General features: G+C 40.0%; 1 protein-coding gene across 8 annotated transcripts in view; it reads right to left on the bottom strand.

Moving 5' to 3' along the window:
- The window catches only part of FUT8 (fucosyltransferase 8), a 319,526-nt gene extending 299,114 nt beyond the window's left edge, over window positions 1-20,412 (bottom strand). For 5 of the 8 annotated variants that reach the window (XM_027111521.1, XM_027111527.1, XM_027111524.1 and 2 more), the window contains exon 1: window positions 18,726-18,936. The gene's annotated coding sequence lies outside the window, so the exon portion shown is untranslated. Of the gene's footprint in view, window positions 1-18,725; window positions 18,937-19,973 lie in introns of those variants that run through there. The other 3 variants (XM_027111525.1, XM_027111528.1, XM_027111522.1) reach the window with 3 other exon arrangements.
- Between the last annotated feature and the right edge of the window lie 4,824 nt (window positions 20,413-25,236).

Raw genomic sequence — 25,236 nt, 5'->3', positions numbered from 1 at the left:
TTTTAGTATTAGTGGCTATTAATATAGAGATATTACCAAGCCCTACTGTAGGGCAATCAAACATGTGTGGAAAGAGGCAAAAATAAAAGATAAAGCCAGAACTTCCCTGGTGGAGCAGTGGTTAAGAATCCGCCTGCCAATGCAGGGGACACAGGTTCAAGCCCTGGTCTGGGAAGATCCCACATGCCATGGAGCAACTAAGCCCATGTGCCACAACTACTAAGCCTATGCTCTAGAGCCCACGAGCCACAACTACTGAGCCAGCATGCCTGGAGCCTGTGCTCTGCAACGAGAGAAGCCACTGCAATGAGAAGTCCACGTACCGCAACAAAGAGTAGCCCCCGCTCGCCATAACTAGAGAAAGCCCGTGCGCAGCAACGAGGACCCAATGCAGCCAAAAATAAATTAATTATTTAAAATTTTAAAAAGATAAAGCCATATATAAGTACAGCTGACCCTTGAATGACATGCATGGGTTAATCCAAGTATAATTTATAGTCAACCCTCCACATCTGCGGTTCCTCCACATTCACAGATTCAATCAACCACAGACCTTATAGTACTGTAGCATTTACTACTGAAAAATATACAGGTATAAGTGGACCTGGACAGTTCCAACCTGAGTTGTTCAAGGGTCAACGGTAGACTGAAAATAGCTACCCATTAAAGATTTACATTCCAAGTGTCAGGAACATTAAAGACAGCCTTTAATGTAAATTTTAATCTTTAGGTTTTAAGTCTTCAATGCAAATGGTGCTCACTTTTCACCCCTTCACATTTTTACCACTCTACTCACTCAAAGTGAGGTAATACAGATACATGTTATTTTGTGTCACTCTGGTTTTAGATTGTTCCAATATCTGAAGAAAAGCAACAGCACATGCCAATAGGAAAAACACCCACATGCAGTAAGGATTAAAGCAAAAGTCTTATGAGTTGACAACATATGATAAACTTCTAGCAAGTCTTTCTTCAGTTTGCCTGCCTGGAATGTCCCTACTTATTCTTTGATGCTAAGCTTAAATGTCACTTCCTTTCAATACAGCCTTCCCCACCTATCACACCCTAGTAGAACTGCCTCTTCCTCCTCTCCCTCTATTATAGCAATTACAAAATTATAATTATTTGTATGTTAGTAGTAATGAGAACCTAAACTTCTGTGGTTAAAAAAAAAGAGGAAATAGAAAAGAGTTGATAAAGTAGAGAAACACTATAGTATTCACAGCTTGACAACTGAATGGATCTGATTGGGAATTCAAAGATAACTTCGAACTCAAGTTTGGAAAATGGAAGGGATAAGCCAACAATAAAGGAAGGAAAGTTAGAAAGAATAATACATTTTAGATGAAAGAAAATGAGCACATTGAGCTTGACTGAATAACAAACAAGTGGAGCTCTCAAGCTGGAAACTGAAGTTCAACATTTACTATATGGGTGGGAGCTGTCTGAAAGAGGTACTCACTGAAGATAACATTACAAGGAAAAAAGTCTAGATTAAGAAAAATGTATAAGGGAAATACTTAATAAAGAAGTTGACCTTGTAAATGAAAAGAAAAGTTGCTAGAATATATAGGAGAACCAGGAGGACTACAAAGTTATGAGGAAAAGCAAGGAGGAAAAGGGATTCACAGTGTCAAATCTGAAGAATTAAAAAGCAAAAACTAATACTAAAAAAAGTCTCCATTGGGCAGTTCAGAAGGTCACTGGTAACAACAGAGAGAATGATTTTACTGAAAAAGAAGGTAGAAAAATTGAAATAGGCATATTGCTCTTTCTTTGGGCTGTGGGTAATACCAAAAAAGGCCAGGGATGGGAAGGGCAGGATGTGACAGAAAGAATAAGGAAAGGTGGTTTGGGGTTTGCTTTTTTGTTTTTTAGGCCAGTAAAGATGTTGTTAGGGGAGACTGAAATTAAAATGATAAAGGAGTGAACTAATGAACCTTATATTCTAAAAGGTAGCAGGGATAAAAAGTAGTCATGAAGTAGTCATGAAAGCCTAACGGACACATCCCTGACACCAAATGGTACAGAGGAGGGGAAACTGCACAATTTACAGAAAAAGAAAAGCAAAGCTGAGGAAGCCTCTGTTTGATGGTCTTAACCTTCTTACACTTTTCAAAAAAAAAAAAAAAAAAAAAGTAAGTGAAATAACCTGCAAAGTCTGAGAGCAGTATGCTGTTGGGGGCTAGGAAAGAGGTAGAAAAGGGCTGAAACAGCCCCTGTAGGAAGTCAAGCAGAAAAGAATTGTTAACAAATATAAGTAAGTATTTTGGAGCACCCTTTAAAAGTTTTCTAAAACTTTTAAATTAATCATTTTTACTGCTTTAATGCGGTTCTAGTCTTGCTCTGATGCTTTGCTTAAATATTAAATTAGTATTTCATTACTCAAGAAATCTATTTTCTTAAGGACAAGTATTTGAGAGAACTATATAAAGAACAAGAATTCTAAACCTAGAAATGGCTATACCTTCTGACAGTTGCTCACTTATTATTATTAAAAATTAAAATTACCTGGGAAAATATGAATGATGATCATCTTTAATATTTTGGAGCTTCAGAAGTTATAGAAAGAAGTGTCTCTTTCCTTTACACTGAAATTTTTCCAATTACATAATTCATATTTAGGTATTTTATGTGTAGTACAACTTCAGTAGGACATTTAAAGTATACGGTATAGCATATATTCAAAAGAATATTGTTGCCATAAAAACAGTCACCTTAGAAAGCTTTATTACTTATTCCTAGAATGCTGCCATTGCATAAAAAGCTTTGGGATTCAACTTTTGGAACTCCTTATCAGTTTTAACACAATCTTCATAATACTGTCAAAAGTGACAAATCTTCATTCATTTAATATAGGTTTGCTTTGGGGATATTTTTGGTGATAATTAGATGACTTATGGTATTTATTAAAAATACCATTCTGAGGGCTTCCCTGGTGGCGCAGTGGTTGAGAGTCCGCCTGCCGATGCAGAGGACACGGGTTCGTGCCCCGGTCCGGGAGGATCCCACATGCCGCGGAGCGGCTGCGCCCATGAGCCATGGCCGCTGAGACTGCACGTCAGGAGCCTGTGCTCCGCAACGGGAGAGGCCACAACAGTGAGAGGCCCACGTACCAAAAAAAATACCATTCTGAGCAAAAAGTGTGACTATAAAGCATGAAACAAATTTTCTTATGCTGCTCTAATGACACCATCAGTAAAATATATTTATAGCTACATTCCCCTCCTTCACAGTGCCTGCTCTGTGGGTTACCACTCACGTTCTAGTATGTTGGGTAAAAATAAAAGTTCAATCATTTTATAGCCATACTTCCTACTACTTATAGATGATATAAGAAGCTCTGATAGTTTCTAAGAGTCAAAATTATTGAATATTTGAAAGTAGTCACAGTACTCTTATTTTTTAATTTAGCTAGTTGTTATTCAATGCCCTATCTTTTATTATACTATACTGAAAATGCACATTACCCCCTTGGAATATACCTGATACCAGCTACTCAGTCAGTTGTCTATACCTGCTACACGTACATAAACACATGCACAAACATATTTTTTAATTCCCTATATACATATTTTTTTCCTAATTTGTCACCTGAATATTATCTGTCAGCTTTGCCTCCAGATGAGGCCTAGGACTATCTTCCCAACAGTAGCCATACACTTCCTTCGGTTCTTCTTTGAAAAACACTCTAATCCCACTTGGCTGCCTTGAGCCCAACCTGGCTCAAACATAACTAAAGTTGCTCCACCCCACCTTCTACTTCCAAAACAAAAGAAATAACTAAAAAGCATAATTTTTTCCTATGTTCATAAGAAGCTTCGATCACTTTTAAAGCTCTACCTCTGACAATTATTCAACTCTGCCTTTATTCTCTTCAAAAGTCTTAATTATTAACTCAGCATTTAATACTACCGCTATTCTCAAAGTTGTACACAGGAACTAAGAAATGCCCAAGAAAAAGTTTAATCAGCCATCTTGATTTTTCAAGGCAATCTCAAATTTGCCATTGCTGAGTCATCTCTTCAACCATAAGTCTTGTTTTTGATTCAGAAAAAACATATGTTGACATAAAGTGCTTACACTTAAGGGGAAGAGTTAAGGTACATTCTAGGGAAAGGTCAGTGAATGTCTACCCAGGTGTGAAAACTGGAATAGAAGAAAATCAAAATAAATCATTTTATGGAGAAAGAAGCAGAGGCCCAGAGAGGACAAATGGCCTACCCAATTTACACATCTGGGTGGCAGAACCAATACTAGTATCCAAGTCTCCTGATTCCAAGTTCAAACCGTCTCTACTTTATCCATTCTTTCAAATTACTAAACAGGGCTATACTAAGTGAAAAGAGCCAGACACAAAAGATTACATATTGTATGATTCCATTAACGTCAAATTTCTAGAAACGGCAAAACTATAGAGACAAAATACAGACGAGGGGTTGCCTGGAGCTGGGGGTAGGAACACGGGTTGGGCAAACGGGCAAAAGGGAGCTTTCTGGAAGGTGAAAGTGTTCTAAAATTGGATTGTGATAACTGTTGTACAGCTGTATATATTTACAAAAACTTGTGAATTTTATGGTATATAAATTATACTTCAATAAAGCTATCCAAAAAATTACTATGAAATAACTCAGATTTTAGCTTTACATCTGTGGAGCTCTCAAAAAATTTTATGTCAAAAAGCATCACTAAAACACAAAGAAAACATCCTTTTTTCCAAACTTCAGATCCTTTCCCTTCAGAATTTCCAAAAGTTAGGTACCTTACTTTCTAACCTTACATTTGCCATGGAAAGAGAAAGTGACAGGTACTATGCAAATCTACACAGAAGAAATGTGCACGATTCTTGTGAAAATACTTTAGTTATTGATCACTATTTCCTTTTAGGTAGGATTCTGCATGGCTCTAAGTGAACCTCTGTAGACAGTTACAGAATAGAGGATGTGCTCTTTTATCTGTTATCTGACAAACTGCTCCAGAACAGAATTCTTCCGTGATTTCATTTTCATCATTATAATTTGTGCCATTATAAACACTTATAAGAGTCCTTTCATTAAGAGGAACCATTCCTAACTGCATATTAGCAAGTTTCTTTAGTTTATTGTTTGTACATCCTTATTAGGTATACATCTCTTCAAGCCTACTCAGCACAATGAGCATAGTCTTCATTTACTTACAAATTAAAAATAACATTACATCACTCATTCTATGAATGCTTTACACCTATAAGTATCAAGCTGATACTTCTACTGTTTGGACCTTAAAAATAAACAGTTTTAATTAGTGAAGGCCCAGATGTCTGTAATCACGTCAGAGGAAGCAGTCAGAATTACTCAGTAAACCTACATTTCTCATGGCTGAGACTCATTTTACCAATGCTAAGGAAAGACCTTTTGGCCCAAGAGCTTCAATTACCACCCTCCTAAACCTTAGAGTTTCACTAAACTTTCTAAAAGAGAAAGAAAGGGGGTTACAGTCAAGATGGCAACGGAGGAGGACTCACAGTTCGCCTCTCCCCACAACTAGGGCACCTGCCAGACGCTGGTGGGGGACCTCAATGCCCAAGGAGATGGGACAAACCCCCAAGCGACTAGGTAGGACATGGGAGGACTGAGGGGGTAGGAGAAGTGTAGGCCGGACAGGACCCGTGCCCCTGAGGGGTGGCTGGGAGGGGGGAGGGGTTCTAACACCTAGAAGGACCCTCAGCGGCTTGGAGGATCAGGGTGAGCGTGCCTATCATTTCTCCTGCCCAATCATTCCCAGGAAGCCTGTGGGGCTCCCAGGCCAGGTCCTCCGCCCTCCAAGGTCCCCCTCTGGGCCACGTTGGTCCTAGGGGTGTAGGAGGGAGGCAAGGGAAGAAGAGGAAAGACGGATTAGGGAGGGGCCCTCCGGGATCGGAGGATCTGGGGAGGTGCAGACGGCATTTCCCCTGCCCACTCGGGCCCCAGGAAGCCTGCTGGGCTCCGGGGCCTTGTCCCCTCCATTCTCTGGGGCCCCCTCCGGCCTCATGGGTTCTAGGGGCATGGGTGGGAGGGAGGAAGGGGGAAGAGTAGGAGAGGCGGACAGTGGGACCCTCCAGGGCTGGGGGATCAGGGGAAGTGCTGCAGGCGTTTCCCCCACCCACTCGGCCCCAGGTAGCCTGTTGGGCTTCTGGGTCTGGTCCCCTGCCTTTCGGGACCCCTCCAGCTACATGGGTCTTAGGGGCATAGGAGGGAGGATGGGAGGGAAGAAGAAGAGAGGCCAACGGGGGGGTGCCCTCCGGATTGGAGAATCAGGTGGAAAAACACCTAGCATTTTCCCCACCCACTTGGGCCCAGTGAGCTGCTGGGGTCCTGGACCTGGTCCTCCACCCTCCAAGGCCAAAGGCACTCCTAGGCCCCTCCTGCTGCCTTGAGCCTAAGCCCCATCCCTCACAACCCTCAGAGCCTTTTCGGGCCCTGTGGGTCCTAAGCATAGGCCCCACCCACACCTAAACCTCACCCCCGCCTAAGCCCCACGACCCACGGCCAAGGCCTTTTCGGGCTTTTTTTTCCTCCTCTTTTTTACTATTATGGCTCTGTTTAAAGCTTTTGCCTTGAGCTTAGGGATATGGATGCTCAGATACTCCATCTGTTCCAGGATTCGATTAGATATATTTCAACTTTGTTAACAGTTTTGTGTGTCTCACACAAAGTATTAACTGTGCAACTGTGCCGTTTAAAAAAGAAAACAGAACGTTGTTTCTACTACCATCCTCAAATATTAAGTTCTGTAAATTTATTATGTGCTATACAAAGTACTACCATACTCAAGATTTTTAAAGAGTGCTTCCTTGGTCCAGGTTTTCCTGGACTGTGGATTTCATAATTTTGTAATTCTGCCACGTTCCTTCTTGAGCTAGTCCTTTTTGTATGAGTCCCAATAAATATCTCATTATGACAAAAAAAAAAAAAAAACCTTCTAGTTGTTGTTTCATCTATATTTTTACTTTTTTATTCTTTCTAACATATCCGCTACTTTTCTAACCTTATTTTATTTTTTACTCTTTGTTATTGTTCTGCTCCTTTTTCTTCTTTCCTTTCTTCTTTTTTTTTCTTTCCTTGCCACCCCACACGGCTTGTGGGATCTTGGTTCATGAGCCAGGGGTCAGGCTGGAGCTCCTGTGATGGGAGCTCCGAGTCTGAAGCACTGGACTAACAGAGAACCTCAGACCCCAGGGAATAGTCATAGGAGTGAGGTCTCCCAGAGGTCCTCACCTCAGCACCAAGACCCAGTTCCACCGAACAGCCTATGAACTCCAGTGCTGGAAGCCTTAGGCCAAACAACCAGTAAGACAGGAACATAAACCCACCCACCAAAACAAAAAAAAAAGAGAAAGCAAAATAAAGGAGAAAGGTAAAAACCTACAAGACCAAATAAGTGAAGAGGAAATAGGCAATCTACCTGAAAAAGAATTCAGAGTAATGATAGTAAAGATGATCCAGAATCTCAGAAATAGAATGGAGGCACAGATTGAGAAAATACAAGAAATGTTTAACAAAGATCTAGAAGAACTAAAGAACAAACAAACAGAGATGAACAGCATAGTAACAGAAATGAAAAATACACGAGAAGGAATCAATAACAGAATAACTGAGGCAGAAAACGAGTAAGTGAGCTGGAAGACAGAACGGTGGAAATAACTGCTGAGGAGCAGAATAAAGAAATAAGAATGAAAAGAATTGAAGACAATATTAGAGACCTCTGAGACAACACTAAACGCACCAACATTCAAATTATACGGGTCCCAGAAAAAGAGAAAAAGAAAGGATCTGAGAAAATATTTGAAGAGATTATAGTGGAAAACTTCCCCTAACATGAGAAAGGAAACAGTCACCCAAGTCCAGGAAACGCAGAGAGTCCCACACAGGATAAACCCCAGGAGAAACACACCAAGACACATATTAATCAAACTAAGAAAAATTAAGTTCAAACAAAAAATATTAAAAGCAGCAAGGGAAAAGCAAAAAATAACATAGAAAGGAATCCCCATAGGGTGATCAGCTGATTTTTCAGCAAAAACTTTGCAGGCCAGAAGTGAGTGGGAGGATATACTTAATGTGATGAAAGAGAAAAACCCACAAGCAAGATTACTATACCCAGCAAGGATCTCATTCAGATTCAACAGAGAAATCAAAAGCTTTACAGACAACCAAAAGCAATGAGAATTCAGCACCACCAAACCAGCTTTACAGCAAATGCTAAAGGAACTTCTTTAGGCAGGAAACACAAGAGAAGAAAAAGACCCACAAAAACAAACACAAAACAATTTAAAAAATGGTAATGAGAATATACATATCAATAATAACCTTGAATGTAAATGGATTAAATGATCCAACCAAAAGACACAGACTGGCTGAATGGATACAAAACCAAGACCCATATACATGCTGTCTACAAGAGACCCACTTCAGACATAGGGACACATACAGAATGAAAGTGAAGGGATGGAGAACGATATTCCATGCAAATGGAAATCAAAAGAAAGCTGGAGTAGCTTTCTTTTACTCGTATCAGATAAAATAGACTTTAAAATAAAGACTGTTACAAGAGATAAGGAAGGACACTGCATAATGATCAAGGAATCAATCCAAGAAGACGTAACAATTATAAATATTTATGCACCCAACAAAGAAGTACCTTGATACATAAGGCAAATGCTAACAGCCATAAAAGGGGAAATCAACAGAAACACAATAACAGTAGGGGACTTTAATACCCCACTTACACCAATGGACAGATCATCCAAACAGAAAATAAATAAGGAAACACAAGCTTTAAATGAAACAACAAACCAGATAGATTTAATATTTATAGGACATTCCACCCAAAAGTGGCAGAATACACTTTCTTCTCAAGTGCACATGGAACATTCTCCAGGATAGATCACATCTTGGGTCACAAATCAAGCCTCAGAAAATTTAAGAAAATTGAAATCATATCAAGCATCTTTTCTGAACACAATGCTATAAGACTGGAAATCAATTACAGGGAAAAAAACTGTAAAAAACACAAATACATGGAGGCTAAATAGTGCACTATTAAGTAACGAAGAGATCACTGAAGAAATCAAAGAAGAAATAAAACAATACATAAAAACAAACGACAATGAAAATACAATGACCCAAAACCTATGGGACACAGCAAAAGCAATTCTAAGAGGGAAGTTTATGGCAATTCAATCTCACCTCAAGAAACAAGAAATATCTCAAACAAACAATCTAACCTTACACCTACAGCAACTAGAGAAAGAAGAACAAAGAAAACCCAAGTCAGTAGAAGGAAAGAAATCATAAAGATCAGAGCAGAAATAAATGAAATAGAAATGAAGAAAACAATAGCAAAGATCAATAAAGCTAAAAGTTGGTTCTTTGAAAAGATAAACAAAACTGATAAACATTTAGCCACACTCATCAAGAAAAAAAGGGAGAGGACGCAAATCAATAAAATAGACATGAAAACGGAGAAATCACAAGTGACACCGCAGAAATACAAAGGATTATAAGAGACCACCACAAACAACTATATGCCAATAAAATGGACAACCACAAAGAAATGGACAAATTCTTGGAAAGGTACAATTTTCCAAGACTGAACCAGGAAGAATTAGAAAATATAAACAGACCTATCACAAGTAATGAAATTAAAACTGTAATTAAAAATTTTCCAACAAACAAAAGTCCAGGACCAAATGGCTTCACAGGCGAATTCTATCAAACATTTAGAGAAGAGCTAACACCTATCCTCACTCTTCCGAAAAAGTGCAGAGGGAGGAACACTGCAAAATTCGTTCTACGAAGCCACCATCACCCTGATACCAAAACCAGAAAAAGATATCACAAAAAAAGAAAATTATAGACAAATATCACTCATGAACGTAGATGCAAAAATCCTGAACAAAATACTAGCAAACAGAATCCGACAACATATTAAAAGGATCATACACCATGATCAAGTGGGATTTATCCCAGGAATGCAAGGATTCATCAGTATACACAAATCAATCAATGTGAAACACCATATTAACAAATTAAGGAATAAAAACCATATGATCATCTCAATAGACTCAGAAAAAGCTTTTGACAAAATTCAACACACATTTATGATAAAAACTCTCCAGAAAATGGGCAGAGAGGGAACCTACCTCAACATAATAAAGGCCATATATGACAAACCCACAGGAAACATTATACTCAATGGTGAAAAACTGAAAGCACTTCCTCTAAGATCAAGAACAAGACAAGGATGTCCACTCTCACCACTCTTACTCAACATAGTTTTGCAAGTCCTAGCGACAGCAATCAGAGAAGAAAAAGAAATAAAAGGAATACAAATTGGAAAGAAGAAGTAAAACTGTCACTGTTTGCAGATGATATGATACTATACATAGAAAATCCTGAAGATGCCACCAGAAAACTACCAGAATTAATCAATTAATTTCCTAAGGTTGCAGGATACAAAATTAATGCACAGAAATCTCTGGCATTCCTATATACTAACAATGAAAAATCAGAAGGAGAAATTAAGGAAACAATCCCATTTATCATCACAACAAAAGAATAAAATACCTAGGAATAAATCTACCTAAGGAGATAAAAGACTTGTACTCAGAAAACTATAAAACACTGATGAAATGTGTTTCATCAGAAATCAAAGATGACATAAACAGATGGAGAAATATACCATGTTCTTGGACTGGAAGAATCAGTATTGTGAAAAAGACTATACTACCCAAAGCAATCTACAGGTTCAATGCAATCCCCATCAAATTACCAATGGCAGTTTGTACAGATCTAGAACAAAAAATTTTACAATTTGTATGGAAACACAAAAGACCCTGAATAGCCAAAGCATTCTTGAGAAAGAAAAATGGAGCTGGAGGAATCAGGGTCCCTGACTTCAAACTATACTACAAAGCTACAGTAATCAACACATTATGGTGCTAGCACAAAAACAGAAATATAGATCAGTGGTACAGGATAGAAAGCCCAGAGGTAAATCCACGCACATGTGGTCACCTAATTTATGACAAAGGAGGCAAGAACATACAGTGGGGAAAAGACAGCCCCTTCAATAAGTGGTGCTGGGAAAACTAGACAGCTACATGTAAAAGAATGAAATTAGAACACTCCCTAACACCATACACAAAAATAAACTCAAAATGGATTAAAGACCTAAATGTAAGACTGGACACTATAAATCTCTTAGAGGAAAAACACTCTTTGACATAAACCACTGCAAGATCTTTTTTGACCCACCTCCTAGAGTAATGGAAGTAAAAACAAAACTAAACAAATGGGACGTAATGAAACTTAAAAGCTTTTGCACAGCAAAGGAAATCATAAACAAGACAAAAAGACAACCCTCAGAATGGGAGAAAATGTTTGCAAACGAAGCAACGGACAAAGGATTAGTCTCCAAAATATACAAACAGCTCATGCAGTTCAATATCAAAAAAACAAAAAACCCAAATAAAAAATGGGCGGAAGACCTAAATAGACATTTCTCCAAAGAAGACATACAGATGGCCAAGATGCATACGAAAAGATGCTCAACTTCACTAATTATTAGAGAAATGTAAATCAAAACAACAATGAGGTATCACCTCACACCATCATCAAACAATCTACAAACAATAAATGCTGGAGAGGGTGTGGAGAAAAGGGAACCCTTTTGCATTGTTGGTGGGACTGTAAATTGATACAGCCACTATGGAGAACAGTATGGAGGTTCCTTAAAAACCTAAAAATAGAATAACCATATGACCCAGCAATCCCACTACTTGGTATACACCCTGAGAAAACCATAATTCAAAAGGACACATGGGGCTTCCCTGGTGGTGCAGTGGTTGGGAGTCCACCTGCCGATGCAGGGGACACAGGTTCATGCCCTGGTCCGGGAGGATCCCACATGCCACGGAGCAGCTGGGCCCATAAGCCATGGCCGCTAAGCCTGCACGTCCAGAGCCTGTGCTCCACAATGGGAGAGGCCACAACAGTGAGAGGTCCACGTACCACAAAAAAAAAAAAAAAGAAAAAAAAAGGACACATGCACCCCAGTGTTCACTGCAGCACTATTTACAATAGCCGGGACATGGAGACAGCTTAAATGTCCAATGATAGATGAATGGATAAAGAAGATGTGGTACATATATATACAATGGAATATTACTCAGCCATAAAAAGAAACGAAATTGGGTCATTTTATAGATATGTATGGACTTACAGAGTCTGTCATACAGAGTGAAGTAAGTCAGAAAGAGAAAAACAAATATCATATATTAACGCATATACGCATATACGTGGAATCTAGAAAAATGGTACAGATGAACCTATTTGTAGGGCAGGAATAGAGATGTAGAGAACGGACGTGTGGACACAGGGTGGGCAACGGGAGGGTGGGATGAATTGGGAAATTAGGTTTGACATAAATACACTACCATGTGTAAAACAGATAGCTAGTGGGAACCTGCTTGTATAGCACAGGGAGCTCGGCTCAGTGCTCTGTGATGACCTAGATGGGTGGGATGGGGGGGATGGGAAGGAGGTTCAAGATGGAGGGGATATAGGTATACAAATAGCTGATTCACTTCATTGTACAACAGAAACTAACACAACATTGTAAAGCAATTTTACTCCAATAATATATATATATATATACACACACACACACACACATATACAATAAATAAATAAGGAAGAAAAATCTGAAACTTATAAAAAGAAAACAAAATATTTAGCCTGGCTTAAGCTCTAATTTTAAATAACAGATTTTCTCAAAATTACAATCTTTTGCCATTTGGTAACTGACTGAATTAAGAAGTTATTCACAAAACTCAAGACACACAAAAAATAACAATCTCTAGTTAATACATCTCTTTCAGGTATAAGTACAATTCCATGTGTTAAAGAAATCGAATCAGTCAGATCTCTAATGATTAGGGCCCTAATTATCAAACATACACTTTCTCCTTATGAACTTTCCACAATAACTGGCTTAAATCTGCTAAAACTACTGCCATGAATGGAGAACACTGCTGTCCATTTTAGTTTCAGAGCTGGTTCTCTTCAATGGACACAGGTTCTTATTGTTTGGGGCAGTTTTTTTTTTTTTTTTTTACATTATATTATTGCAATGAGGGACACGAAGAAGGTGAAGAGATATTCTAAAAACAATTCCTTGTATTCAGAAACTCCATAGATGAAGACAGAAATAGCAGAGGAGGCATGAGACTGCATTCCAAGAAACTGGAAGAAGGGATTACCATATACTAACAGTAGGCAGAACAATAATGTGACTGATACAGGACCCTTAACAATGAACCAAAATCTCCCATACCCCTTTTTATACAGAGTTACAAAATCATTTTTAATAAATAATATTGAACCCCACATCAACTGAACTTCAAGTTTCTTGCCTACTGCTGCAAAAGAAAATGAAATCATTATAATAAACTTATTGTAACATAAAAGGTAATGTTGTACTAGGAAATGTTCTATGAACTCTAAGGAAACAAAAACCCTACAAAGATGGTAAACTCCCACATTTTCCACCACTGTTGGGAGAGGAAAGACAACAAACAGGGAGAAGAAGGAAGTGGATGGAGAGGAAAAAACTGAAGAAATCTCCCTTAACTCCAAATAAGGCAGGCTCATCAACCAGTACACCCTCTCTCTCAACCCCCCTCCCTTCACTGACTGTCCCGAAGCTACAAACTATATTTTTCCACCTTTACTACTTTATCAAGATATTACAACAAATTATATTTTAAAAATTATACAAGTGATTTTAGAAACTAGATTATGGAACGTTAGTATGCTTTACAGTTTGATGGTTTGTAAATATCATTTTTTACTACAGGCAAATTTACTCTGGCTCTAGGTATTAATGGCATATTAAATGGCATTTATCTCATCTAAGGGATAAAATGTAAATAACCAGCCATAAATTAGTATAAATTTAAAACTCATTCATGGTTCATTAACAGTCTTAAATGAATCTTTACAGACACAAAACAGGTTCATTTTAGTTGTATATTTGAGGTAAATCAAATATAACAATCTCCCATTTTCACTTTACTTTTGTTCATTTATAATCAGAAAGTTACAGCATTTAAAGTTCATATAATGTAATGCTTCTCATAACTCAGATTGTAAAATAAACATGACCTTAATTTCCCATTTACATCTAAATCTAAGATTAGTATCAACACTTTATTTTGTAATGTGAACTTTATTTACACTAACCAGTCATAGAGACTGTGACAAGTAGAAATGCTAAGTCTGATCTTCTTAACATAAATGTTAAGTCACGTTTACTCAGTTTATCCTTGAATCAGTTTAATTTAAAAAAAAAACAAGTTCTAAGATATAATAAATATAGGGAGCATTTCAGTAGTGATCTTCAAAGTTTTATTCCAGTGCTTTAATGAAGAGGTTATATTACAGACCAGTGCAAAAGAGAACGACAGCAAAGGCAAGTTTGAACTACATCTGTACCAGCCTTATATTGATATAATTTGTCAATTTTTTAAAAAACTTAAAATTCAAAACACATTTCCCCTTTGCATGTCATTTTCTCACACAAAAACTATCACAAAAGATATTTTTAAAAAGTAGTAAATCAGTGTGGTATTGGGTTTTAGCAAATAAAGTCTATTTTTTTAAAAAAGTAAATGACGTTAACCCTATAGCTCTACTTTCTGTAAAGAGTATGAATAACTCTTACATTGAAATATATGGCATAAACCCCTTGGGCCCTTATGTGCTCTTCCTCCATTAATAGGAAAATCTACAGTATTGTATAGTCTAAGCTATATGTTTAGAATATTGTACAGATTGATATAAAGTCATTTAATCAAGGAAGAAAAAGCTATGCCAAGTGAATGATATGATTCATTTTATTGGTTTGAATTCCTAATTATTCCAAGGAGAAAACTGTGGGATGATGGAGGATGGCTGGAGAAGGGGAGATGTAGGCAGGAGAGTAGAATGTAGAGAGAAAGGAAGGTTGAGACTTGAGACTGATCTGTTTTTATATTTTTATATATATATATATATATATATATATATATATATATATACATACACACACATGTATATATACACATATATATACATATATATATCTTAAATGCATACATATCCCCATATAACATTCTTCTGTTCGGAATTTTAAAAGGGTTTTTTTTTTAAAATCAGTTGTAAACATCTTTTACTTTTAAACATGTTTTTCTCATTATAACAAACTACAATTTAATAACAATTCAAACTGCAAAACCATATACTATTTGGTACAGAAATATAAGCCAGAGAATCATCAAGAGAAGAAACAGGGAAATCTTGTAGCAGTCTCTAAATCCTACACCTACTATACTACAGTTGACTGCAGAAGACTGGAAGTTGATGTTTCATCTGAAAAGTACCAATAGGACCAGTACTGAAGCAGAGTAGAAAATTACTATAAAAGCAATACTTCTGGTTTCAGAGTTGTTTAGAATCTTAGTTTTGTTTTATTTTTAAGTAAAGAAACTTATTTACATGTTTATTTTTATATTTACTCTTATGATTATGAAATGAAAACACTTTCTTTTGCTTTTATAAATGTGCTGTAATATGAAATGGGTGCGTTCACCATTTAATTAAACCAAGAGATTTACTAAATTCACTTTATAGTAAATCAAAAATAATCATTAAAGAAATGAAAAAAGATATAAAAATATTCTAGAATGTCTTATAAAACTGATTAATTTACAGCATTAACCCCTTAAATATAGTAAACACCTTACTATTCTGTATCTTACAGATATTTTAATTTTTTTCAAAGAATCTATTTTTTATTTTAGCAGCATTGAAATTCTATTTACACAATGAAGAGCAATGGAGGACAACCAACCAAACCACTACCCTCAGAAAACTAAATATTCTATTCATTTTAATATACACATTATCAATTCTACCCTTGAATTTGAAGAATATGTGACCTGTGAGAAGTAAAATCAAAACCTAACTGATTACGGTTCAGAAACCTAAATAAAGTGCCATAGATCAAAAAATGACTGCTTCATATTCAAAGGCACAAGTTCAACTTCACAGATCGTCTGGACTCACTGCATTATACTGCAGGAGAGAGAGGTTAAGAAGTGACCTTGGGATCCTGCTCTCCAGATGTCTGAGGGACCCATTTCTTTATTAAAAGTATCTCTACTTTTGATAAATACCTAGCTTACTACACACTTGATGTCTTTGCTCTTATAAGACTCTACTTGAAGCTCTTTTGAAATTTTAGGACTGTAGATATTATAAAGAAAAAATTTAAGAAGATGCAACATGCACAAAGGGTCAACATATACTCCTTCCTTTCTGATGCAATGCACAAGAAGGTTAAGAAACTACTATCATACACCCTTAAGTTTAGGGACATATTTTCAGAGATTTTAAATCAGAAATTCAATAAACGTTACGCATTTACTTCCCATTATTTCAGATCATGAAAGAAATTTTTAACTAATTTGTAATATACTATATATATATATATATATATACACACATATATATATACTCCACAAATAACGATCTACAGACATACATCCATATAAAAATTCCCTTATTCTTTTAACTAAAACTTAAGTTTATGTTTCTTCTGGTCATAAAAATCCAGTTTGGGGTGTTTTAAAAGTTCAAACATATACTAAGCCATGCTTTGCTTTGGCACTAGCTCCCCCTCCAGACCAACCTACTGATATAACTGCACTTAAAAAAACAAACAAGTAAGAAACACAAGTTTTTCCAAGCCACTAGCAATTTCAAAATTCACCACTTTTAAAGACACTCCAATTCCTTAAAATAACTAGTTAAAATCTGTAACCAAACGCTGCAGAATGTAATCAGAGGTACTGTTTTTTCAATTCCATATGTCTCAAATAAAACTGACTTGTAGGGAAACAACTTCAAGTGACTATTTCAATTTAAGAACATCCTAAAGTACAATCTATATGATGCTATATTTTATGGAAATTATTTTGATCACTAGCCTAATAAAACACAACATACTCTTCATGTTAACTCACTACTTGACCAAAGACACATTTTGCATGTTTCTGCAATCTATGCAACTGTCATTCCAGCTGTTCAGCAATTCAAGAATTCTCAGTTTATAAAGCAGGAAAAGAAAATTCATGCCTCCAAACCATCCTTCTATGTTCCTTAAATCCTATTCGTTTCTAACTCCCCGCATTTTTACATATTAAGCTGTAAAATCACAATTTCAAATGTTTGAATTCCCACCCTATCCCTACTATTGTCGTAGTTATAAATCAAGTAATTAAGACTTTCTATATACACTTTATGATATATTTCACAAGGCTAGCAATGTATGCAGCCTTATTATACGGCATAGGATTTTAGGTTAATTTTAAGTTATTTTTGAAGAAGAGAGAATACAGCTTATACTTCAGTATAACTCTACAGTGCTGCAAATTTCTCTCCTAAAATGTTTCCTATATGATGCACCCTTTAAAAGAAGTATGCATAAAGACAAAATTTAATCAAAAAAAAATAAATATGCACTTAACCCCAAGAATAACAGGGGATAAAGAAACTATAATTAAACCTTGCCTGCAGTTTCTAAAGAGAGCCAAGCCAAAGTTCAATCAGTTACTTGTGATGAGTTTAATTGTAAACTGATAGAAAACTTTTGTCGAAATTTGGTCTGCGTTCCCTTGAGGTTTGTGGTTTCTTTAGGAGGTTCTGGCTTTCCCAGGTCCACTTTCTTTAGTTGGCTTAAGTCAACTGTAAATTAATTCAAACATGGGAAGAAGAAACAACACCTCTCCCTGCCTCTATCCAAGGCCTCAATCAAAAGTAATATACAGCAAAACGCTAAAGCTCACCAAGGATAAATTTTAACCACGATACTGCCATTTAACTTAAGAAATACACTGCATCTCCGACGTTCTGTGGGGCTGAGGATTGCAAACCCCACTGTGAGTGAAAAACAGGTGCTGCACACGACAGCCCACTCACTCTTGCAGGGCAAACCTTTAACTAATAAATAGGGACTCACTTAACCTTCCCAAATAAGTTTGGATACTCTAAAGCCGCAAACTCATCATTTCCACATCAAACGGGGGTGCAGCGGCACTCACACCGTGCACTGCCCTGGCACTGGCCCCTCGCCGGGAGCGGATCTTTGCACGGGTCCACTCCCCGATTTCCAGCCGGAGAACCACTCACGAAAGCCCCTAACGCACAGGAATGCTCTTCCCCACTGTCTGTAACAACATGGAGCGAGTTGCTGGCGAAAAGGTAGGTAGGTGTATTGGAGAGAAGAGGGACACCTCCCACCCCCGCCCCCATCCCTTCTCCTCTCCTCGGCTTCGGCCCCTTCCCTAACCAAGGATGCGCGACGCCGGGGGCAGCCGCCGCGCCGCTACACGCCCCTGCCGGGGCGGCAGGCGCCCCTAGTCCCCTGCCCGCGCCCCCCGGGCACCGCAAAGGCACCCACCAGAGGGTCCCGGGGGCTCCCTCCCCACTTTCCCCGGAGCCGCTGGATAAGCAGCAGCAGTGGCAGCAACAGGCCCGGGGGGTTGCCTGGGGAAAAAGAGCAGCGACGGCCGTCAGGCACCTCCCCAGAGCCTCCTGAGATCCCGCGCTTGCCCAGCCCCAGACCCCAAGACGTGCGGGGCCGGCTCCCAAACGCCCCCTTACCCGAGGCGGGAGCAGAGGCGGTCTCCGCAGTTCCCCAGTCGCCGCCGCCGCCGCTACAGCCCTCAGCCGCAGCTGCCCCGCGTTGGGGTAGTGGGAGGGGTGGCTGGGTGGAGGATGCTATTCCCTACTGAAGGAGGGGAAGAAACGGAAACAGGAACCGCCGCCGCCGCCGCCGCTGCTTAACGGAGCCTTAGGCGCCACTGACTGAGGGAGAGCGCGAGGCGGCGCGAGCCAAGCAGTCGCTGACAGCGCGAGACCGAGCGTGAGCCGGGTCCCGGGCGCGCGACCCCGAGCAACGCCGGCCCCATTCCGCAAGGAGAGGAAGGGGACGGGGCGGCCGGGGGCTGGGAGGGGGCGGCGGCGGGCGGGGGCCTGGAGCGGAGGGAAACCGGCTACTCCGGTCGGCCGGAGATAACACGCGCACGCGCCGGAGCTGCTCTGACAACGAGCGCAGGCGGGGAAGCCTCGGCTAGCGCAAGCGTGCGCGCGCGAATGGGGGCGCGCGCCCCTCAGCGTTCCAGGCTTCTAGGAGAAGGCGCGCATGCGCTGGCCGCTGCCACCTACGGGGACCCCGGCATGTGCCAGGGCTTCTCCCTGCCCCCTTCTCGCCGCGCCCGTTGATAACGTAGTCGCAGCATCTACCGCCCGGCTGAGTTGCGGGCTACAGCGGGACCCGGAGACTTCCAGCAGGGCAGCAGATGTGCGCGCGGGCGCCGGCTCCGACACGAGCGTAGGCCGCCCTCTACCGCCTGAAGGCCGGAGGCTAAAGGGGGCGCGAGTGGAGCCGGGCTCTCCACTCCAGGGAGCGCCACCTCCGGGGAATGCCGTATTCTCTACCGCCGGGAAACGGACTGGCCCGTGCCAGTTCAGCCCGCGGCCCTAAGGAGCACTGGTATTGGAGATCTGGAGCAGGCTCCTTGCTACTTTTCAGGAGTGATCGCTGCTGCTCAGCCCCTGCAGCCCAGGTCTGGCCGCTCCGCTGCAGCTTGCAGCACGATCATAGAATGGCATCGCAGCCACATGCGACTAGCGAAGCCCTGTTTTATCTTGTGAGAGCTGGTCTTCCACATCACCCCGACAGAAAGACCCACACACACACACCCCCGCCGCCACGAGGGCCCGAGTTCGGTGCCTGGCCTCTCCCCCGACCCACGGCTGCAACAGCCCCTCCGAAGCGGAAGTTTATTCAGTACGGGAAGGAGAACAGGGGGCGGGGGGGAGGGGGCTATTCCCTAGGATGCTTCCTACCGCTCGGACTCGGGAAATTCCTGGCGCCCGCGATGCAGAGCAGTGGGCCGAAGAGCTAGACCAGTCAAGCCCAGACGGCGAGCTGAGCCGGAGGACCTGATCGCGCAGCCCAGGCACACAAAGTAGTCGCGGGCCGAGGGGAGTGCCATGGAGGCCAATCAGAGACGCGAGCCGCGTGAGTGGAATGCGAGCCGGCCAATCAGAGAGTGGGAGGATGAGCTTCCCGTACCGAACTCTTCCCTGTAGCCTGCGGACCCAGATCCCAAGCCTGGGGTGCAATACCTTGGGAAAGGAAATGGTGCCCTAAACACAAAAAAATTATTTCTCTAGACTTGGGTGTTTTTAAGTAAATGCCTTAGGTACTTATCCCAGAGCAAAGAGCGGCGGCCTTTTACATGCCGAGTATGAACGGATCACAGAAAAGAGACTTAAGAGGCAGTGGTCTGCCAAGACTGCAATCTGCCTAAAAACACTAATAAATTTACATTTTTACTGACACCTTTTTATAGGCCAGAAACTGTATTACAGAAATACAAATAAGATGCTGCTGATTCAAAGAAGAAAAAAGTTCCTGTCCTCAAGAAGTTCAGTTTCCTCTGAAAGAGGTTTGCTGGACCTTATGACTGGTATTTATCCTCAGACCTTTAAACAAAAAGCTGTCAGCGAAGTGGTAGTTTCCAGTCATTTTATGATTGTTATCTCCCTGTAAGAAGAGAAATTTGAGAGAAAAGTAGACTGACTTAGCTAAGGTCACACAAAAATATACTGGCAGAGCCAGAATGATACTCTAGCTCAGAGTTTAGACACCATCATTCAACCATCATTTATCTAACCCATGGGTGCTATCCTCCACTGAAGAGGTTTCTGCTCTAAGCTTATAAATTGAGCAAAATTCTGCTATAAGAGCCACATACTTTAGTTGTTGGAAATTGTCAGAAGTTTTAGGCTTATGACATAGTAAGATAGATTAAAGCCAAAGTCTTATCAGTCAAACTCTAGGTAATTTTTAGAAGTCAGAGATGAGGTGGATATTTACTTTTTAATTTAAACAGCACTTTAAAAAAATATTTTAGCAAGCATGTTTAAAGCTTACCTTGTATAATATTTTAAGATCTCCAACTTCAAAGCTTTAATTTATATTTGCCTCAAAACATCTGGGTTTTTTAATCTGGGCTTCATTTTTCCTTTCCAAAAACCTAGGCATTGAAATATTTATATTCTCTACCTCCTTCTGCTAAAAAAAAATAAAAAATAAAAAATTCTGTCCAAGGAATGTTCATCTAGGATTTAGTGCACTTTAATAGGGTGGCATAATATATATTGAAACACCAAATAACTTTGGTGTCTCTAAAATATACTCAAAAACTAGTTCTTCAGCAATTTGGATTGTGTTCTGTTGAGTCAGTGTGCGTCACAGCCTCTGACAGAACACTGTTATCAAAGCCCTTTCCAGGACATGCCCAGCATTTAGATGCCACCTCAGAACTGGAAGTATCAGTTAAACAACTGATTTGTGAGAACCAATCTTTACACATTGAGGTCCAGGCCAATAATGAATTTCCATAAAATTCCCAACAATTCCAGTTTTTAAAAAACACATTTCTTGGGGCTTCCCTGATGGCGCAGTGGTTGAGAGTCCACCTGGCGATGCAGGGGACGTGGGTTCGTGCCCCGGTCTGGGAAGATCCCACATGCTGTGGAGCGGCTGGGCCCGTGAGCCATGGCCGCTGAGCCTGCGCGTCTGGAGCCTGTGCTCCGCGACGGGAGAGGCCACAACTATGAGAGGCCCGCGTACCGAAAAAAAAAAAAACATTTCTTTTACTCTCACAAGAGAGATAATTACTGAAACTCTGCCTTCTTCTTGCTAGGTTAAATTTCTGACAGAGAAAATATCCCCAAAAGATTCTAAACATCTCTGGCCACCAGAAGACATCTCTGTCAAAGGCTGTTTTCTCCATAAGCTCCAGCCTCCCCCTCTGCTTCTAGGCCCTCTAGCTCTTCTTACCCCAGCTGCCTGCCTCTGCCTCTCATCATCCCTAGTTTCTTATATTTGCCTGAGCAAGTAGAATTGCTCCACCACTTCCTCCATGGCTCCCTCACCAACTAGGTTTTATGCCTATCTCTGCTTATCTGAAAACTTACAGGCAAGTTCTGCTCAACAAAACATTGTACAGAACATTCTTCATGACATGTTGTACTGAGAACTAATCATTGTACAGAACATTCTTCATGACATGTTGTACTGAGAACTAATAGAACCTTGTCCATACATTTTATTCTTTTTCATAAGCCTGCGTGAAATTCTTAGTCATCAACTAGAGCTGTGGAGTCTTGTGGATGGGGTGAGGAGGAATTAACCATTAGACAATGGAAAAGGTCAAAATGAAAGTTAGTGAGTACATGAGTGGCCATTTTATTGAGAGATTAGCTAGATCAAAGTTAATGAACTTGAATACTATCACATTTCCAAAATTTTGAACATTCATGTAGGAACTAGTTTGAAATTGACTACCATTTCATTAATGACTATAATAAAAATAATAGATGAGGTGTAATATTGCTGAGTGCCAGGCCCCATAATAAGCTCTTTACCTCCGTTATTTAATTCTCAAATCAACCCTTTGAGGTGGGCCCCTTATTACAATGGTTGGGGGGATCAGAGAGAAAGGTTGAAGAGGCTCTCAGGAGGTTCAGCAGCAGGTACTTACCAAATAGTTTAGAAAATTCTCCATCTCTGTCATTGTGGACCAACTGAATATCAGCCCTAGGAACATTTTTTTTAATTTTATTTATTTTATTTTTGGCTGCATTGGGTCATCGTTGCTGCACACGGGCTTTTCTCTGGTTGTGGCGAGCGGGGGCTACTCTTTGTTGCGGTGCGCGGGCTTCTCATTGTGGTGGCTTCTCTTGTTGTGAACACGGGCTGTAGGCGCACAGGCTTCAGTAGTTGTGGCACACAGGCTCAGTAGTTGTGGCTCGCGGACTCTAGAGCACAGGCTCAGTAGTCGTGGCGCACGGGCTTAGTTGCTCCGCGGCATGTGGGATCTTCCCGGAGCAGGGTTCAAACCCATGTCCCCTGCATTGGCAGGTGGATTCTTAACCACTGCACCACCAGGGAAGCCCACCCTAGAAACATTCTTGATAAATTTTAATTGCTCTTGTTTTCTAATTGTTGCTCTAGCTACGTTTTACTTAGAGGATTCCTTTTTGCAGCAAATCATCCAAAGGACAGCATTGTTATTACTACATGCAAGAAGGTGTGACCTTGAGATAATCATTTTACAAATTTCGGCCTTAGTTTTCTCATCTGCAAAATAAAAGGGTTGGACTAGATAAACTTTAGTTGTTTGCCAGTTCTAAAACAATAAACCTAGCTAGTTTGACACACCATTGGCAGTAACTACAACAATGAAATATGGAAAAACAGTCCATACTTTCAAATCCAATAAATATTTTAAGTCACTTTTGAGCCAACTCCTTAAATAGAAACTCTGACTATACCTACTCGTTAAAGAGCCAAAGCCAGTCTTTCCAATCAGAAGGTTAAATAAAGTGACTGATGTAAAGACTGATGAAACTGGCCAAACTATCCCTCCTTGCCTGCATGGCTGAAATTACTGTCTTCTCCATTAGGATAAAGTATCAGATAGTTCACACTGTTGATTTCTTATTCAACATCTACTCCTGTTCCTTCCTTATTGAGTTCCTTGTTTTTATTTTTATTTGTTTGTTTTTTAGGTAACCATCCAACCTCCGGCTACAGAAGGGCAACTCAATTAGTCTGACTCAATCAGTAAATGAATTCCCTTGTATGGTAGAGACTCGTAAGGCTTACCCTGTCTTTCCAGGCACGTACAGAGATTACATCCCTGCCACCCACCCCAACACTTGTAGTTCGGTGGACCATGTGACTAGTTATAGTCACTAGTCTATAGTGGGTTGTGGATAAAGGTGATATGTGTCACTTCCAGATAAAACACCTAATTGCAAGTATAAGTCCATCTAGTGTTACTCTTCCCCAGTCTCAAGACCAGTATTGTTGAAGATGATACAGCCTTTGTCAACCTAGGTCCCCAAGAAAGAACAATGTGGAACAGCCCACCTCCCACCCTTATCAAGTCAGAATGGATATATAGTTTGAGTAAAAACTATACCTTTGTTGTTTAAGCTACTGAGATTTGGGGGGTTTTTTGTTTTTATTGCTGTGTGACCTAGAATCTAAGTTATGCTAGGTCCTAGACTACCCTAATTATTACACCTGAAAACCATTGTAGTCCTGGGGTAAACTGGTCCCATCAACTGAAGGGAAGGATTTTGAGCCCATGCTTTGGGGAGAAGATTCTCTCTTTCCTACCTACAGGTCAGCCTATAACCCAGATTGCCACTGGCAGCAATCTAACAACCACAAGAGGAACTAAACTTAGAATGAAGTCAACACACTAAGGATGGCAAACAGAGAGAAGAACACTTGAAGATATGATTGAGCTGAAGGTTATATCACTCCTGAAGGCTAATCTTCTGTGGACTTCTAAATCTGCAAAATAATAATTCTGCTTGTTTGTTTCTCCAAAATGCTGTAAGCAGAAAATACACCTTGAATATCATTAATTTCATCACATTTCCTAACACAGATCTAGCTCAAGAAGCACTCAAAAATATTGGATGAATTAAAAATATAATAGCTCATACTCTTGCCTTCAGAAATAAAATATTACTTGCATTAACAAGGGGGAAAAGTAATTTGATTCAACTCAGTCTTTTTACAGGTGAAGAGAAGACCCAGGTATGTTACAAAATTTATGAAGTTCACATAGCATCGTTATGGCAGAACTGAAGGGGAAAAAAACCTAATAATTGCTTCATCAGAAACGACCGTAGTCTGGGCATATACCCAGAGAAAACCATAATTCAAAAAGACACATGCACCCCAATGTTCACTGCAGCACTATTTACAAGAGCGAGGTCATGGAAGCAACCTAAATGCCCACTGACAGACAAATGGATAAAGAAGATGCGGTACACATATACGATGGAATATTACTCAGCCATAAAAAGTAATGAAATTGGGTCATTTGTAGAGATGTGAGTGGACCTAGAGACTGTCATACAGAATGAAGCAAGTCAGAAAGAGAAAAACAAATATTGTATATTAATGCATATATGTGGAATCTAGAAAAATGGTGCAGATGAACCGGTTTGCAGGGCAGAAATAGAGACATAGATGTAGAGAACAAACGTATGGACACCAAAGGGGGAACGCAGC

Source organism: Aethalodelphis obliquidens, unplaced genomic scaffold, assembly GCF_003676395.1.
Source record: "Aethalodelphis obliquidens isolate GAN/ISIS:26980383/991018 unplaced genomic scaffold, ASM367639v1 scaffold10, whole genome shotgun sequence".
Lineage (NCBI taxonomy): Eukaryota > Metazoa > Chordata > Mammalia > Artiodactyla > Delphinidae > Aethalodelphis > Aethalodelphis obliquidens.
Note: the sequence above shows the minus strand (reverse complement) of the source record. Positions and strands in the feature narration are given on the sequence as shown.